Source organism: Cervus elaphus, chromosome 22 (assembly GCF_910594005.1).
Source record: "Cervus elaphus chromosome 22, mCerEla1.1, whole genome shotgun sequence".
Taxonomy (NCBI): domain Eukaryota; kingdom Metazoa; phylum Chordata; class Mammalia; order Artiodactyla; family Cervidae; genus Cervus; species Cervus elaphus.
This window is the reverse complement of record NC_057836.1, coordinates 83,900,204-83,913,142: the sequence shown is the minus strand read 5'-3', so window position 1 is coordinate 83,913,142 and position 12,939 is coordinate 83,900,204.

The window sequence follows — 12,939 nt, the reverse complement described above, 5'->3', positions numbered from 1 at the left end:
GTTTCTTCACATCAGCTTTTTCACACTTCTCTTACTCCTCGTAGTGGCATACTGTAGATCCTCCTCTGATTTTCGCCCCTTGTGTTCTCCTCGTTTTTGTATTTTGCTTTTTTTTTCTTGCTCCTCGTATTCTTCTCCCCTGTTTCTTCACATCAGCTTTTTCACACTTCTCTTACTCCTCGTAGTGGCATACTGTTGATCCTCCTCTGATTTTCACCCCTTGTGTTCTCCTCGTTTTTGTATTTTGCTTTTTTTTCTTGCTCCTCGTATTCTTCGCCCCTGTTTCTTCACCTCGGGTTTTTCACACTTCTCTTGCTCCTCGTAGTGGCATACTGTTGATCCTCCTCTGATTTTCGCCCCTTGTGTTCTCCTCGTTTTTTTTTTTTGCTTTTTTTTTCTTGCTCCTCGTATTCTTCTCCCCTGTTTCTTCACATCAGCTTTTTCACACTTCTCTTACTTCTCGTAGTGGCATATGGTAGATCCTCCTCTGATTTTCGCCCCTTGTGTTCTCTTCGTTTTTGTATTTTGCTTTTTTTTTCTTGCTCCTCGTATTCTTCTCTCCTGTTTCTTCACCTCGGGTTTTTCACTCTTCTCTTGCTCCTCATAGTGGCATACTGTTGATCCTCCTCTGATTTTCGCCCCTTGTGTTCTCCTCGATATTGTATTTTGCTTTTATTTTCTTTCTCCTCGTATTCTTCTCCCCTGTTTCTTCGACTCGGGTTTTTCACACTTCTCTTGCTCCTCGTAGTGCTACACGTTGATCCTCCTCTGATCTTCGCCCCTTGTGTTCTCCTCGTTTTTGTATTTTGCTTTTTTTTTCTTGCTCCTCGTATTCTTCTCCCCTGTTTTTTCGCCTTGGGTTTTTCACACTTCTCTTGCTCCTCGTAGTGGCATATTGTTGATCCTCCTCTGATTTTCGCCCCTTGTGTTCTCCTCGTTTATGTATTTTGCTTTTTTTTCTTGCTCCTTGTATTCTTCTCCCCTGTTTCTTCACATCAGGATTTTCACACTGCTCTTGCTCCTTGTAGGGCCACACTTTTGATCCTCCTCTGATTTTCGCCCCTTGTGTTCTCCTCGTTTTTGTATTTTGCTTTTTTTTTCTTGCTCCTCGTATTCTTCTCCCCTGTTTCTTCACATCAGGATTTTCACACTGCTCTTGCTCCTTGTTGTGCCACACTATTGATCCTCCTCTGATTTTCGCCCCTGGTGTTCTCCTCGTTTTTGTATTTTGCTTTTTTTTTCTTGCTCCTCCTATTCTTCTCCCCTGTTTCTTCACTTCGGGTTTTTCACACTTCTCTTACTCCACGTAGTGCCACACTTTTGATCCTCCTCTGATTTTCGCCCCTTGTGTTCTCCTCGTTTTTGTATTTTGCTTTTTTTTTCTTGCTCCTCGTATTCTTCTCCCCTGTTTCTTTGCCTCGGGTTTTTCACACTTCTCTTGCTCCTCGTAGTGGCATACTGTTGATCCTCCTCTGATTTTCGCCCCTTGTGTTCTCCTCGTTTTTGTATTTTGCTTTTTTTTCTTGCTCCCCGTATTCTTCTCCCCTGTTTCTTCACATCAGCTTTTTCACACTTCTCTTACTCCTCATAGTGGCATACTGCTGATCCTCCTCTGATTTTCGCCCCTTGTGTTCTCCTCGTTTTTGTATTTGGCTTTTTTTTTCTTGCTCCTCGTATTCTTCTCCCCTGTTTCTTCGCTTCGGGTTTTTCACACTTCTGTTACTCCACCTAGTGCCACACTTTTGATCCTCCTCTGATTTTCGCCCCTTGTGTTCTCCTCATTTTTGTATTTTGCTTTTTTTTTCTTGCTCCTCGTATTCTTCTCCCCTGTTTCTTCACCTCGGGTTTTTCACACTTCTCTTACTCCACCTAGTGCCACACTTTTGATCCTCCTCTGATTTTCGCCCCTTGTGTTCTCCTCGTTTTTGTATTTTGCTTTTTTTTCTTGCTCCTCGTATTCTTCTCCCCTGTTTCTTTGCCTCGGGTTTTTCACACTTCTCTTGCTCCTCGTAGTGGCATACTGTTGATCCTCCTCTGATTTTCGCCCCTTGTGTTCTCCTCGTTTTTGTATTTTGCTTTTTTTTTCTTGCTCCTCGTATTCTTCTCCCCTGTTTCTTCACATCAGCTTTTTCACACTTCTCTTACTCCTCGTAGTGGCATACTGTAGATCCTCCTCTGATTTTCGCCCCTTGTGTTCTCCTCGTTTTTGTATTTTGCTTTTTTTTTCTTGCTCCTCGTATTCTTCTCCCCTGTTTCTTCACATCAGCTTTTTCACACTTCTCTTACTCCTCGTAGTGGCATACGGTAGATCCTCCTCTGATTTTCGCCCCTTGTGTTCTCCTCGTTTATGTATTTTGCTTTTTTTTTCTTGCACCTCGTATTCTTCTCCCCTGTTTCTTCACATCAGCTTTTTCAGACTTCTCTTACTCCACGTAGTGCCACACGTTTGATCCTCCTCTGATTTTCGCCCCTTGTGTTCTCCTAGTTTTTGTATTTTGCTTTTTTTTTCTTGCTCCTCGTATTCTTCTCCCCTGTTTCTTCGCCTAGGGTTTTTCACACTTCTCTTACTCCACCTAGTGCCACACTTTTGATCCTCCTCTGATTTTCGCCCCTTGTGTTCTCCTCGTTTTTGTATTTTGCTTTTTTTTCTTGCTCCTCGTATTCTTCTCCCCTGTTTCTTTGCCTCGGGTTTTTCACACTTCTCTTGCTCCTCGTAGTGGCATACTGTTGATCCTCCTCTGATTTTCGCCCCTTGTGTTCTCCTCGTTTTTGTATTTTGCTTTTTTTTTCTTGCTCCTCGTATTCTTCTCCCCTGTTTCTTCACATCAGCTTTTTCACACTTCTCTTACTCCTCGTAGTGGCATACTGTTGATCCTCCTCTGATTTTCGCCCCTTGTGTTCTCCTCGTTTTTGTATTTTGCTTTTTTTTTCCTTGCTCCTCGTATTCTTCTCCCCTGTTTCTTCGCCTCGGGTTTTTCACACTTCTCTTACTCCACCTAGTGCCACACTTTTGATCCTCCTCTGATTTTCGCCCCTTGTGTTCTCCTCGTTTATGTATTTTGCTTTTTTTTTCTTGCTCCTCGTAATCTTCTCCCCTGTTTCTTCACCTCGGGTTTTTCACACTTCTCTTACTCCAGCTAGTGCCACACTTTTGATCCTCCTCTGATTTTCGCCCCTTGTGTTCTCCTCGTTTTTGTATTTTGCTTTTTTTTCTTGCTCCTCGTATTCTTCTCTGCTGTTTCTTCGCCTCGGGTTTTTCACACTTCTCTTGCTCCTCGTAGTGGCATACTGTTGATCCTCCTCTGATTTTCGCCCCTTGTGTTCTCCTCGTTTTTGTATTTTGCTTTTTTTTCCTGCTCCTCGTATTTTCTTCCCTGTTTCTTCACATCAGCTTTTTCACACTTCTCTTACTCCTCGTAGTGGCATACTGTTGATCCTCCTCTGATTTTCGCCCCTTGTGTTCTACTCATTTTTGTATTTTGCTTTTTTTTTCTTGCTCCTCGTATTTTTCTCCCCTGTTTCTTCGCCTCGGGTTTTTCACACTTCTCTTACTCCAGCTAGTGCCACACTTCTGATCCTCCTCTGATTTTCGCCCCTTGTGTTCTCCTCGTTTTTGTATTTTGCTTTTTTTTCTTGCTCCTCGTATTCTTCTCCCCTGTTTCTTCGCCTCGGGTTTTTCACACTTCTCTTGCTCCTCGTAGTGGCATACTGTTGATCCTCCTCTGATTTTCGCCCCTTGTGTTCTCCTCGTTTTTGTATTTTGCTTTTTTTTCCTTGCTCCTCGTATTCTTCTCCCCTGTTTCTTCGCCTCGGGTTTTTCACACTTCTGTTACTCCACCTAGTGCCACACTTTTGATCCTCCTCTGATTTTCGCCCCTTGTGTTCTCCTCGTTTTTGTATTTTGCTTTTTTTTCTTGCTCCTCGTATTCTTCTCCCCTGTTTCTTTGCCTCGGGTTTTTCACACTTCTCTTGCTCCTCGTAGTGGCATACTGTTGATCCTCCTTTGATTTTCGCCCCTCGTGTTCTCCTCGTTTTTGTATTTTGCTTTTTTTTTCTTGCTCCTCGTATTCTTCTCCCCTGTTTCTTCACAGCAGCTTTTTCACACTTGTCTTACTCCTCGTAGTGGCATACTGTTGATCCTCCTCTGATTTTCGCCCCTTGTGTTCTCCTCGTGTTTGTATTTTGCTTTTTTTTCCTTGCTCCTCGTATTCTTCTCCCCTGTTTCTTCGCCTCGGGTTTTTCACACTTCTCTTACTCCACCTAGTGCCACACTTTTGATCCTCCTCTGATTTTCGCCCCTTGTGTTCTCCTCGTTTTTGTATTTTGCTTTTTTTTTCTTGCTCCTCGTAATCTTCTCCCCTGTTTCTTCACCTCGAGTTTTTCACACTTCTCTTACTCCAGCTAGTGCCACACTTTTGATCCTCCTCTGATTTTCGCCCCTTGTGTTCTCCTCGTTTTTGTATTTTGCTTTTTTTTCTTGCTCCTCGTATTCTTCTCTGCTGTTTCTTCGCCTCGGGTTTTTCACACTTCTCTTGCTCCTCGTAGTGGCATACTGTTGATCCTCCTCTGATTTTCGCCCCTTGTGTTCTCCTCGTTTTTGTATTTTGCTTTTTTTTCCTGCTCCTCGTATTTTCTCCCCTGTTTCTTCACATCAGCTTTTTCACACTTCTCTTACTCCTCGTAGTGGCATACTGTTGATCCTCCTCTGATTTTCGCCCCTTGTGTTCTCCTCGTTTTTGTATTTTGCTTTTTTTTCTTGCTCCTCGTATTCTTCTCCCCTTTTTCTTAACCTCAGGTTTTTCACACATTTGTTGCTCCTCGTATTTTCACACTTTTCATGCTCCTCTTATTTTTCACACTTTTCTGCTCCTCGTATTTTTCTGTTTTTTTTTTTTTTTTGCTCCTCGTATGTTTCTTCCCTTTTCTTGCTCCTCGTGTTTTTCACACTTTTCTTTCTCCTCGTATTTTCACACTTTTGAGGCTCCACTTATTTTCCCCACTTTTCTACTCCTCGTATTTTTGTGTTTTTTTTTTTTTTCGCTCCTCATATTTTTCTCCCCTATTTCTCCTCCTGGGATTTTTCACACTTTTCTTGCTCCTCGTATTTTTACACTTTTATGCTTCTCTGATCCCGTTGGAATCACTTGGGCATCACGTGGGTGTAACGTGGGCATCACGTGGTCTTCACGTGGGCATCACGTGAGAATCAGTTTGGAGTCACGTGGGAATCACGTGGGCATCACGTTGGAATCACATGGGAATCACGTGGGCATCACGTGGGCAACACGTGGAAATCACGTGGGAATCACGTGGGAATCACGTGAGAATCACTTGGGAGTCACGTGGGAATCACGTGGGCATCAAGTGGGAATCACGTGGGAATCACGTGGGCAACACGTGGGAATCACCTGGCCATCATGTGGGAATCACGTGGGAATAATGTGGGCATCAGGTGGGTATCACGTGGGAATCACGTGGGAATCACGTGAGAATCACGTGGCCATCACTTGGGAATCACGTGGGAATCACGTGGGAAACACGTGGGAATCACGTGGCCATCATGTGGGAATCACGTGGGAATAATGTGGGCATCAGGTGGGTATCACGTGGGCAACACGTGGGAATCACGTGGGAATCAGGTGGCCATCACGTGGGAATCACGTGGGAATCACGGGGGAATCACGAGGGTATCACGTGGGCATCACGTGGGCATCACGTGGGCAACACATGGGAATCACGTGGGCATCACGTGGGAATCACGTGGGCAACAGTGGGAATCACATGGGAATCACGTGGGCAACACGTGGGAATCACTTGGGAATCACGTGGGCATCACGTGGGCAACACGTGGGAAACACGTATGCATCACGTGGGAATCACGTGGGAATCACGTGGAAATCACGTGGGAATCACGTGGGAATCACGTGGCCATCACGTGGGAATCACGTGGGCATCATGTGGGAATCACGTGGGAATCACGTGGGCATCACCTGTGAATCACGTGGGAATCACGTGGCAAACACGTGGTCAACACGTGGGCATCACGTGGGAATCACGTGGCCATCACGTGGGAATCACGTGGGAATCACGTGGGCATCACGTGGGAATCACGTGGGCAACACGTGGGAATCACGTGGCCATCACGTGGGAATCACGTGGGCATCACGTGGGAATCACGTGGGCATCACGTGGGCATCACGTGGAAATCACGTGGCCATCACGTGGGAATCACGTGGGCATCACGTGAGAATCACGTGGGAATCAAGTGGGAATCATGTGGGCAATATGTGGGAAACACGTGGGCATCACGTGGGCAACACGTGGGAAACACGTGGCCATCACGTGGGAATCACGTGAGAATCACGTGGGCAACATGTGGGAATCACGTGGGAATGACGTGGGCATCACGTGGCCATCACGTGGGATTCACTTGGGAATCACGTGGGCATCACGTGCGCATCACATGGGAATCACGTGGGAATCACGTGGCCATCACGTGTGAATCACGTGGGAATCAGGTGGGAATCACGTGGGCAACACGTGGGAATCACGTGGCCATCACATGGGCATCACGTGGCATCACGTGGGAATCACGTGGGAATCACGTAGGCATCACGTGGGCATCACGTGGGAATCACGTGGGCATCACGTGGGCATCACGTGGCCATCACGTGGGCATCACGTGGGCATCACGTGGCCATCACGTGGGAATCACGTGGGCATCACGTGGCCATCACGTGGGAATCACGTGGGCATCACGTGGGCATCACGTGGGAATCACGTGGGATTCACGTGGGCAACACGTGGGAATCACGTGGGAATCACGTGGCCATCACGTGGGAATCACGTGGGCATCACTTGGGCATCACGTGGGAATCACGTGGGAATCACGTGGGCATCACGTGGGAATCACGTTGGAATCACGTGGGAATCACGTGGGAATCACGTGGGCATCAAGTGGCCATCACGTGGGCATCACGTGGGAATCACGTGGGAATCACGTGGGCATCACGTGGGAATCACGTGGCCATCACGTGAGAATCATGTGGGCATCACGTGGCCATCACGTGGGAATCACGTGGGAATCACGTGGGCAACACGTGGGAATCACGTGGGCATCACGTGGGCAACACGTGGGCATCACGTGGGCATCAGGTGGGCATCACGTGGGAATCACGTGGGAATTACGTGGGAATCATGTGGGCATCACGTGAGAATCACTTGGGAATCACGTGGGAATCTTCGCCTCGGGTTTTTCACAATGCTCTTGCTCCTCGTAGTTGCATACTGTTGATTCTCCTCTGATTTCCAACCCTTGTCTGCTCCTCGTTCTTGTCTTTTGCTTTTTCTTTCTTGCTCCTCGTATTCTTCTCCCCTGTTTCTTCAACTCGGGTTTTTCACACTGCTCTTGCTCCTCGTATTGGCATACATTTGATTCTCCTCTGATTTTCCCCACTTGTCTGCTCCTCGTTTTTGTATTTTGCTTTTTTTTTCTTGCTCCCCGTATTCTTCTCCTCTGTTTCTTCGCCTCGGGTTTTTCACACTGTTCTTGCTCCTTGTAGTGCCACACTGTTGATCCTCCTCTGATTTTCGCCCCTTGTGTTCTCTTCGTTTTTGTATTTTGCTTTTTTTTTCTTGCTCCTCGTATTCTTCTCTCCTGTTTCTTCACCTCGGGTTTTTCACTCTTCTCTTGCTCCTCATAGTGGCATACTGTTGATCCTCCTCTGATTTTCGCCCCTTGTGTTCTCCTCGATATTGTATTTTGCTTTTATTTTCTTTCTCCTCGTATTCTTCTCCCCTGTTTCTTCGACTCGGGTTTTTCACACTTCTATTGCTCCTCGTAGTGCCACACGTTGATCCTCCTCTGATCTTCGCCCCTTGTGTTCTCCTCGTTTTTGTATTTTGCTTTTTTTTTCTTGCTCCTCGTATTTTTCTCCCCTGTTTTTTCGCCTCGCGTTTTTCACACTTCTCTTGCTCCTCGTAGTGGCGTACTGTTGATCCTCCTCTGATTTTCGCCCCTTGTGTTCTCCTCATTCATGTATTTTGCTTTTTTTTCTTGCTCCTTGTATTCTTCTCCCCTGTTTCTTTGCCTCGGGTTTTTCACACTTCTCTTACTCCACCTAGTGCCACACTTTTGATTTCCTCTGATTTTCGCCCCTTGTGTTCTCCTCGTTTTTGTATTTTGCTTTTTTTTTCTTGCACCTCGTATTCTTCTCCCCTGTTTCTTCACATCAGCTTTTTCAGACTTCTCTTACTCCACGTAGTGCCACACGTTTGATCCTCCTCTGATTTTCGCCCCTTGTGTTCTCCTCATTTTTGTATTTTGCTTTTTTTTTCTTGCTCCTCGTATTCTTCTCCCCTGTTTCTTCGCCTAGGGTTTTTCACACTTCTCTTACTCCACCTAGTGCCACACTTTTGATCCTCCTCTGATTTTCGCCCCTTGTGTTCTCCTCGTTTTTGTATTTTGCTTTTTTTTCTTGCTCCTCGTATTCTTCTCCCCTGTTTCTTTGCCTCGGGTTTTTCACACTTCTCTTGCTCCTCGTACTGGCATACTGTTGATCCTCCTCTGATTTTCGCCCCTTGTGTTCTCCTCGTTTTTGTATTTTGCTTTTTTTTTCTTGCTCCCCGTATTCTTCTCCCCTGTTTCTTCACATCAGCTTTTTCACACTTCTCTTACTCCTCGTAGTGGCATCCTGCTGATCCTCCTCTGATTTTCGCCCCTTGTGTTCTCCTCGTTTTTGTATTTTGCTTTTTTTTCCTTGCTCCTCGTATTCTTCTCCCCTGTTTCTTCACCTCGGGTTTTTCACACTTCTCTTACTGCACCTAGTGCCACACTTTTGATCCTCCTCTGATTTTCGCCCCTTGTGTTCTCCTCGTTTTTGTATTTTGCTTTTTTTTCTTGCTCCTCGTATTCTTCTCTGCTGTTTCTTCGCCTCGGGTTTTTCACACTTCTCTTGCTCCTCGTAGTGGCATACTGTTGATCCTCCTCTGATTTTCGCCCCTTGTGTTCTCCTCGTTTTTGTATTTTGCTTTTTTTTCCTGCTCCTCGTATTTTCTCCCCTGTTTCTTCACATCAGCTTTTTCACACTTCTCTTACTCCTCGTAGTGGCATACTGTTGATCCTCCTCTGATTTTCGCCCCTTGTGTTCTACTCATTTTTGTATTTGGCTTTTTTTTTCTTGCTCCTCGTATTCTTCTCCCCTGTTTCTTCGCCTCGGGTTTTTCACACTTCTCTTACTCCACCTAGTGCCACACTTTTGATCCTCCTCTGATTTTCGCCCCTTGTGTTCTCCTCGTTTTTGTATTTTGCTTTTTTTTCTTGCTCCTCGTATTCTTCTCCCCTGTTTCTTCGCCTCGGGTTTTTCACACTTCTCTTGCTCCTCGTAGTGGCATACTGTAGATCCTCCTCAGATTTTCGCCCCTTGTGTTCTCCTCGTTTTTGTATTTTGCTTTTTTTTCTTGCTCCTCGTATTCTTCTCCCCTGTTTCTTCACATCAGCTTTTTCACACTTCTCTTACTCCTCGTAATGACATACTGATGATCCTCCTCTGATTTTCGCCCCTTGTGTTCTCCTCGTTTTTGTATTTTGCTTTTTTTTTCTTGCTCCTCGTATTCTTCTCCCCTGTTTCTTCGCCTCGGGTTTTTCGCACGTCTCTTACTCCACGTAGTGCCACACTTTTGATCCTCCTCTGATTTTCGCCCCTTGTGTTCTCCTCATTTTTGTATTTTGCTTTTTTTCTTTCTCCTCGTTTTCTTCTCCCCTGTTTCTTCGCCTCGGATTTTTCACACTTCTCTTGCTCCTCGTAGTGGCATACTGTTGATCCTCCTCTGATTTTCGCCCCTTGTGTTCTCCTCGTTTTTGTATTTTGCTTTTTTTTTCTTGCTCCTCGTATTCTTCTCCCCTGTTTCTTCACATCAGCTTTTTCACACTTCTCTTACTCCTCGTAGTGGCATACTGCTGATCCTCCTCTGATTTTCGCCCCTTGTGTTCTCCTCGTTTTTGTATTTTGCTTTTTTTCTTGCTCCTCGTATTCTTCTCCCCTGTTTCTCCGCCTCGGGTTTTTCACACTTCTCTTGCTCCTCGTAGTGGCATACTGTTGATCCTCCTCTGATTTTCGCCCCTTGTGTTCTCCTCGTTTTTGTATTTTGCTTTTTTTTTCTTGCTCCTCGTATTCTTCTCCCCTGTTTCTTCACATCAGCTTTTTCACACTTCTCTTACTCCTCGTAGTGGCATACTGGTGATCCTCCTCTGATTTTCGCCCCTTGTGTTCTCCTCGTTTTTGTATTTTGCTTTTTTTTTCTTTCTCCTCGTATTCTTCTCCCCTGTTTCTTTGCCTCGGGTTTTTCACACTTCTCTTACTCCACGTAGTGCCACACTTTTGATCCTCCTCTGATTTTCGCCCCTTGTGTTCTCCTCGTTTTTGTATTTTGCTTTTTTTTCTTGCTCCTCGTATTCTTCTCCCCTGTTTCTTCACATCAGCTTTTTCACACTTCTCGTACTCCTCGTAGTGCCACACTTTTGATCCTCCTCTGATTTTCGCCCCTTGTGTTCTCCTCGTTTTTGTATTTTGCTTTTTTTTTTTTGCTCCTCGTATTCTTCTCCCCTGTTTCTTCCCCTCGGGTTTTTCACACTTCTCTTACTCCACGTAGTGCGACACTTTTGATCCTCCTCTGATTTTCGCCCCTTGTGTTCTCCTCGTTTTTGTATTTTGCTTTTTTTCTTGCTCCTCGTATTCTTCTCCCCTGTTTCTTCGCCTCGGGTTTTTCACACTTCTCATGCTCCTCGTAGTGGCACACTGTTGATCCTCCTCTGATTTTCGCCCCTTGTGTTCTCCTCGTTTTTGTATTTTGCTTTCTTTTTCTTGCTCCTCGTATTCTTCTCCCCTGTTTCTTCACCTTGGGTTTTTCACACTTCTCTTACTCCACGTAATGCCACACTTTTGATCCTCCTCTGATTTTCGCCACTTGTGTTCTCCTCGTTTTTGTATTTTGCTTTTTTTTCTTGCTCCTCGTATTCTTCTCCCCTGTTTCTTCTCCTCGCGTTTTTCACACTTCTCTTACTCCACCTAGTGCCACACTTTTGATCCTCCTCTGATTTTCGCCCCTTGTGTTCTCCTCGTTTTTGTATTTTACTTTTTTTCTTGCTCCTCGTATTCTTCTCCCCTGTTTCTTCGCTTCGGGTTTTTCACACTTCTCTTGCTCCTCGTAGTGGCATACTGTTGATCCTCCTCTGATTTTCGCCCCTTGTGTTCTCCTCGTTTATGTATTTTGCTTTTTTTTTCTTGCTCCTCGTATTCTTCTCCCCTTTTTCTTAACCTCAGGTTTTTCACACATTTGTTGCTCCTCGTATTTTCACACTTTTCATGCTCCTCTTATTTTTCACACTTTTCTGCTCCTCGTATTTTTCTGTTTTTTTTTTTTTTTGCTCCTCGTATGTTTCTTCCCTTTTCTTGCTCCTCGTGTTTTTCACACTTTTCTTGCTCCTCGTATTTTCACACGTTTGACGCTCCTCTTATTTTTCACACTTTTCTGCTCCTCGTATTTTTTGTTTTTGTTTTTGTTTTTTGCTCCTCATATATTTCTTCCCTTTTCTTGCTCCTCGTGTTTTTCACTATTTTCTTTCTCCTCGTATTTTCACACTTTTGAGGCTCCACTTATTTTCCCCACTTTTCTACTCCTCGTATTTTTGTGTTTTTTTTTTTTTTCGCTCCTCATATTTTTCTCCCCTATTTCTCCTCCTGGGATTTTTCACACTTTTCTTGCTCCTCGTATTTTTACACTTTTATGCTTCTCTGATCCCGTTGGAATCACTTGGGCATCACGTGGGTGTAACGTGGGCATCACGTGGTCTTCACGTGGGCATCACGTGAGAATCAGTTTGGAGTCACGTGGGAATCACGTGGGCATCACGTTGGAATCACATGGGAATCACGTGGGCATCACGTGGGCATCACGTGGGCAACACGTGGAAATCACGTGGGAATCACGTGGGAATCACGTGAGAATCACTTGGGAGTCACGTGGGAATCACGTGGGCATCAAGTGGGAATCACGTGGGAATCACGTGGGCAACACGTGGGAATCACCTGGCCATCATGTGTGAATCACGTGGGAATAATGTGGGCATCAGGTGGGTATCACGTGGGAATCACGTGGGAATCACGTGAGAATCACGTGGCCATCACTTGGGAATCACGTGGGAATCACGTGGGAAACACGTGGGAATCACGTGGCCATCATGTGGGAATCACGTGGGAATAATGTGGGCATCAGGTGGGTATCACGTGGGCAACACGTGGGAATCACGTGGGAATCAGGTGGCCATCACGTGGGAATCACGTGGGAATCACGGGGGAATGACGAGGGTATCACGTGGGCATCACGTGGGCATCACGTGGGCAACACGTGGGAATCACGTGGGCATCACGTGGGAATCACGTGGGCAACAGTGGGAATCACATGGGAATCACGTGGGCAACACGTGGGAATCACTTGGGAATCACGTGGGCATCACGTGGGCAACACGTGGGAACACGTATGCATCACGTGGGAATCACGTGGGAATCACGTAGAAATAAACGTGGGCATCACGTGGGAATCACGTGGGAATCACGTGGCCATCACGTGGGAATCACGTGGGCATCACGTGGGCATCACGTGGGAATCACGTGGGAATCACGTGGGCATCACCTGTGAATCACATGGGAATCACGTGGCAAACACGCGGTCAACACGTGGGCATCACGTGGGAATCACGTGGCCATCACGTGGGAATCACGTGGGCATCACGTGGGCAACACGTGGGAATCACGTGGCCATCACGTGGGAATCACGTGGGCATCACGTGGGAATCACGTGGAAATCACGTGGCCATCACGTGGGAATCACGTGGGAATCACGTGGGCATCACGTGAGAATCACGTGGGAATCAAGTGGGAA